Below are 6,000 nucleotides of genomic sequence, written 5' to 3'. Positions count from 1 at the left end.
ACAATGAAAGCTATAAAGTTAAATATAGTACCTGGGACTCAGATACTAACGCTAACCAGTGTCAGTTTCTGTAACTCCTATAATTTAAGAACAGTATCCCCAACTTCCACCTGGAAGCCTTTTATAGGAAAAGACTGGCAGTCTCGACAACACAAAAATGCAAACCATTAGTATAGTAAAAGATACAAAACGAAGTTAACAGGCAAATAGACTGAAAATATCTGCCACATATCCAACAGTCAATGGATTAATATCTCTACACAAAGAACTCCTACCAATCAATAAGGAAAAGGTGAAACTCAATAGGGAATGGACAAATTATAAAAACTGTTTCCCCCTGCTTCATTTTTCAACTCTTAAAATGCTGTTCACAGGTTCTTCACAGCATGGTTTCCTAGGACTGGTCTTCCACACATAAAAGTTGTCATCAACTCACTCTCTGAATTACCCGCACAGACCTGATTTTTACCTGAGTAAAAATTAACCTCATTTTTTCTGGCAAAGGACTTGTAGTTAGAGTATATAGGTACAATTCCATGATGAAAAGACAACCTAATTTTTAAAATGGGCAGAGGATATGAATAGACATTTCTCCAAAGATATACAAATGGCTGATATCACATGAGAAGATGCTCAACATCATTAGCCATCAGAGAAATGAAAATCAAAACAATGAGATACAGTTTACAGCTACTAGGATGGCTAGAATCAAAAAAAAAAAAAAACCAATAATGACAAGTGTTGGCAAGGATATGAAGAAATCAGAACTTTCATATACTGCTGATGGGAACTGCAGCTGCTTTAGAAAACAGTTTGGCCGTTCCTCAAAATGTGAAATGTAGAGTTACCATATGGCCCAGCAATTCTAATCTTAAGTATATACCCAAGAGAAATGAAAACATGATGTTCGCACGAAAACTTGTACATGAATTTTCACACCCCCATTATTCATAACAGCTCAAACTCAAATGTCTACCATTGGCCAATGGATAAACAAATGATGGTATATTCATATAGTAAGATACTATCTAGCAATAAAAAGGAATGAAGTACCGAAACAAGCTACAACATGGATGAACATGAACATTTGGTGAAAGACAACAACCAAAAAAGACCACATATTGCAGAATATCATTTTATGAACTACCCAGAATAGGCATATATATAGGCAGTAGATGTAATTGCATAGGGCTAGGAGTGGGTGGGGTAGGAGTAAAAATCCAAACACTCCTAACAGGTACAGAACTTCTTTTGGGGGTGATGAAAATACTTTAAAATTGATTGCAGTGATGGTTGCACCATTTTGCTAACGTACTAAAAATCAATGTATATTTTAAATGGGTAAATTCTATGGTATGTGAACTATATCTCAATCAAACTGTTACTTTTTTAAAGGATTGTTTTTTTCTATTATATCCCTAGCTCCTAAAACAGTGCCTAGAAATATCAGGAATTCGAAAAAATTCTGATGGAATGGAAAAATAAATTTCAAAAGGCAGATAAACTATTATAAAACCTTCATACCCAAAGTGATGAAATTACTGCATGTTGGCATCGCTGGAGCAATGTATATGTGCGGGCATGTTTTCCGTGAAAGGAGATGAGACTGAAAAACTCAGCATGAGCAAGACCTTGAAAACAGTCTGGAAGCCAGGCTAAGGAATTTATATTATCCTGAATCAATGGGCAGGGAAATAAGATTTTGAGGATGGTAATAACATAATCAGATTTGGGTTTTATACATGCAAAGTTTAAGTAGAGAGTCATTACTTCTATCCAAAGGTGAAATTGAGCAATAAAATGCCTTACAAGTAGAGCAATACCCCACAGGTAAGAATGAGTAAGAGTTGGGTGAAGATTCAAGAAGCAAGTATCAAAATATAAGAATCTGGGGCGCCTGGGTGGCTCAGTCGGTTAAGCACCCGACTTGGCTCAGGTCCTGATTTCACCAGTTCCAATCGCGAGTGGGGCTCTGTTCTGACAGCTCTGAGCCTGGAGCCTGCCTGTCTCTCTTCCCCTACCACCACCCCCCTCCCCACGCTTGTGTGTGTGTGTGTGTGTGTGTGTGTGTGTGTGTGTGTGTGTGTGTGTGTTCTCACGCGCTCTCTCTGTCAAAAATAAATAAAAACATTTTTTTTAATTTTAATATGTAAGAATCTTTAAAAAAAAATTGTTTTCATATTTGTTCACTTCTGAGACAGAGAGAGACACAGCATGAGTAGGTGAAGGGCAGAGAGAGAGGGAGACACAAGAATTCAAAGCAGGCTCCAGGCTCGGAGCTGTCAGCACAGAGCTCAACGTAGGGCTGGAACTTACTAACGGTGAGATCAGGACCTGAGTCAGACCTTAATTGACTAAACAACTCAGAAGGGTCTCAACACCTAATCTTTATGGATTTTTATTATTACACACAACGCACCCCCTCATACACAAACACACAGACTGACATCCATACACACACATTAATGCCGGCCCCGGCACTAAAATCACTCCCATAGTCAAAACCCTGTATGGACCTCAAGTGTGATGGGGGCAAAATTCACTATGACCACTATCAGAAAATTATTTAATACAATCATCTAGGCAGGGTCTTCCTCAGTATTGTAACTTAGGACCACCAACTAAGTGCCCTGTTCTACCTTTTTGAAAGGACTCCAACCCATCACAAATGTGGTCTCAGGGACTGCAAAGCAAGGCCACTGTCAGCTCGTCATGGCCTCATAACCACAGGGTGAGGTAGCATCTCAAGGCGTTGAGCCCACCAAGGGCCCCCATGCACCAACCAAAAGCAGAAGGGAGGTCGCGACCCAGCGACCGCGCAAGCCGCTGGGAGGTGATACCTAAGGGCATTCCCCTTGCCGAAACCCACGTGGCACACAAACGCAGCAGCCCAGGCTGCGGGGACAAACGTTTCCGGGGATAAAAGAGACCGGGACGCTAGGGCCCACAGAGCATCTAACCTGTCAGAGATATGAACACAATTCAGCGAAAAGCGTGTGCTTTCCTCCCGGAAGTGGGAAAGTGGGTGGGACTAGCCCGCAGGCCCGCAAGCCCCGCAGAGAGCAGTTGAGACTTCCAGTGCGTCATCCTCCAGGGGCTAGAGCGCCGGGGTGCGCCAGCCGCTCCAGCGCTGCGGCTCTGGGTTAGGGCATCCAAGTTGGCGCTCCAGCCTGAGAATGGTAGATTGTGGCTTCATCTTCGGTCCCGCACGGGGAAGGGAGTCGTCTCTTCAGATCCCCTCTTTTTGTTTTGTGTCCCCAGCATACTCAGTCCAGCAGCGCTAGGCGAGGAAATTTAAACACCTGGCTTCTATTGCTCCTCATAGGATCTGGAGCTTTAGTTGAAGTCCAAGTGATGATGTTTTGGGGTGATGGTGGGGCTCGGAGCTGACAGCCAAGAAAGAATCCTTGAAGACGTCTTTGGTGCAAAAAGGTGATTTTATTAAAGTATGGGGACAGGACCTGTGGGCAGAAAGAGCTGTGCTGGGGTTGTGAAGAGCAACTGATTATATACTATGGAATTAGGGGAGGTTAAGATACAAGGGAGGCCTCCAGAGGGACTTTCCCATGCTAAAGATGACTCAAGATATGAGGCCTTGCTATTATCAAGCTAAGGTTGTTTTTCCTCTAGTAAGGCGTTAACATTAGGACGGTAGGGGGTTCCTGGAAAAAAGCTGTACTCTGTGTTTGTCTCAAGTATTTGTCAGTGGGCTGTAGGTTTTAAGGAAATTTAATTTTACCTGCCATTTCCTTCTTGTCTTTCTTCCCCACATCACTGCTGAGGGGAGGGTGATACTAGGAACTTCAGGAAACTGAGTCTATGGGTTTCTGAAGATTAGGCTATTGATAAGATTGCCTTTTTCTTGTAATTTACTAAGATATTTGTAAACTGTTGGAGACTCTTTTCCTGTATGACTGTGACCTCTATTATTTAACCATTTGTTTTCTTTCCTTTGTTCTTGAGCAGCCAGGAGTGCCTGAGGAATGTCACACATATCCCGGTGGGGGGCCGGGGGGGGGGGGGGGGTGGGGGGGGAACAGTAGCTTGTACTTTGTCTTCAATTTACTTTATTCTCCCTCATTACAAAGATGTGGTTTCAGGCCATCTGAATCCCATTCTGGCTCTGAAGTCCATCTTGCCCCATTTAGCTGAGAAATTTGGCAACACTAAATTTTCTTTTATTCACCAAATATTTATTAAGCCTACTATGCTCCAGGGAATGCAAGGGTAAGAAAAAGCTTTAAACTCCGTGAGTTAAGTAGTAAAATGAACAACAGAATTTACCTCATAGATTTGTAAAGAGGATGTAAATCACTTAGTGTCTGGCACTTTGTAAATTATCCATAAATGTTAACTATCCTTATTTTCATTTTGATTATTTCACTGCTGTCATCATCCCTATTACCATCCTTTACTTTTTTAATGTCAAATGTGAAGTCCAAGAAGTAGAGTCTCTCTATTGGTCGGTCCCCTAAATTTGATGTGTTCCATAACCAGACTAATCAAGTTTAATCTAAGCTGGTAATCTTCAAACTCTTAATCAAACATCCCTATTAAAAATCAAATAAGAGGGGTGCCTGGATGGCTCAGTAGTTCGAGCCCCACGTCGGGCTCTGTGCTGACAGCCCAGAGCCTGAAGCCTGCTTCAGATTCTGTGTCTCCCTCTCACTCTGCCCTTCTCCTGTTCATGCTCTGTCTCTCTCTCTTTCTCAAAAATAAATAAACATTAAACAAATTTTTAAAAAATCAAATAAGGGGCGCCTGGGTGGCTAGGTCATTTAAGCATCGGACTTCGGCTCAGGTCATGATCTCATGGTTCCTGAGTTCGAGTCCTGTACTAGTCTCCACAATGACCGTGGGGAACTGGTTTGGGATTCTCTCTCTCTCCCTCTCTCTGCCCCTCCCCAACTTGCATGCACGCTCTCTCCCTCTAGCTTTCTCTTTCAAAATAAATCAATAAACTTTAAAAAATAAAATTAAATTATATACATGTACTATGTATGGTATTGATATATATTGTGTGCACAATAAAACTTTCACAAGGGGCACTTGGGTGGCTCAGTTGGTTAAGTGACCAACCCTTGATTTCCACTCAGGTCAAGATTTCATAGTTCTTGAGTTCAATCCCTGCATCAGGCTCTGTGCTGAGAGTGCAGAGCCTGCTTGGGATTCTCTCTCTCTCTATCTCTCTCTCCCCCGACCCGTGGCTCCCCTACTCTTGCTCTCTCGAAATAAATAAACTTAAAAAAAACTTTCACAAAAAGTAGAGTTTTTAAAAACTGAGATAAAATTTTAATCGAAGTTCTATTATTTTCTTCCCATGCAACAAATGGGTTGTGGTACATAAGTTCCATCACTTTGGAGTCTCCTGGCTAAAGAGCACATTATCAAAGTGGCCTGTCTTTAAATTAGGAATCTCCAGAATAGCTGTTTAGGAAGAATTTAATCAAATTTTGAGGTACTTGAACTTATAAGGACTATTTGAGTACAACAGAGGAAATAAAATGGGCATCCATTGCATAATCATCATCAATCTGACACTAACTATTGACTTCTTAAATTTCCAAAGAAAGATTAAGATCACAGTGCCTTACATGAAGTTTGATATTTCACAGAATAAATCAAGTAACAAAAACCTTATGAGGTTTTGTGTATGTGTATTTCATGCAATATTCATGAAAATGAACTCTGGATCCATTAGTTCTGCATGTTTACTTTCCAAATAGGAAAGCATAAAATATACTTTCTTTGACCATTTGCTTGAAAACTCGGAATTTACATTTCTATCACTGGACTTACATCTGCTAAAGTTTTAACCTAAATTTAATATGGAGTTCAAAATACAGTGAATAATGTTGGTATGTATCCAACAGATACTTATTCCTCTCTTACTCCTTTGTAACAAAACTCATATTTTGTTCAGATGGCTACCCTATTCCCAGCATTAAAAAATAATACTAATTAAATTTAAAACAATAACCATACTGAATTCTTCTAAGA

Source organism: Panthera pardus, unplaced genomic scaffold, assembly GCF_024362965.1.
Source record: "Panthera pardus isolate Hobbes unplaced genomic scaffold, ASM2436296v1 HiC_scaffold_8, whole genome shotgun sequence".
In the NCBI taxonomy this organism is placed as follows: Eukaryota; Metazoa; Chordata; class Mammalia; order Carnivora; family Felidae; genus Panthera; species Panthera pardus.
Note: the sequence above shows the minus strand (reverse complement) of the source record.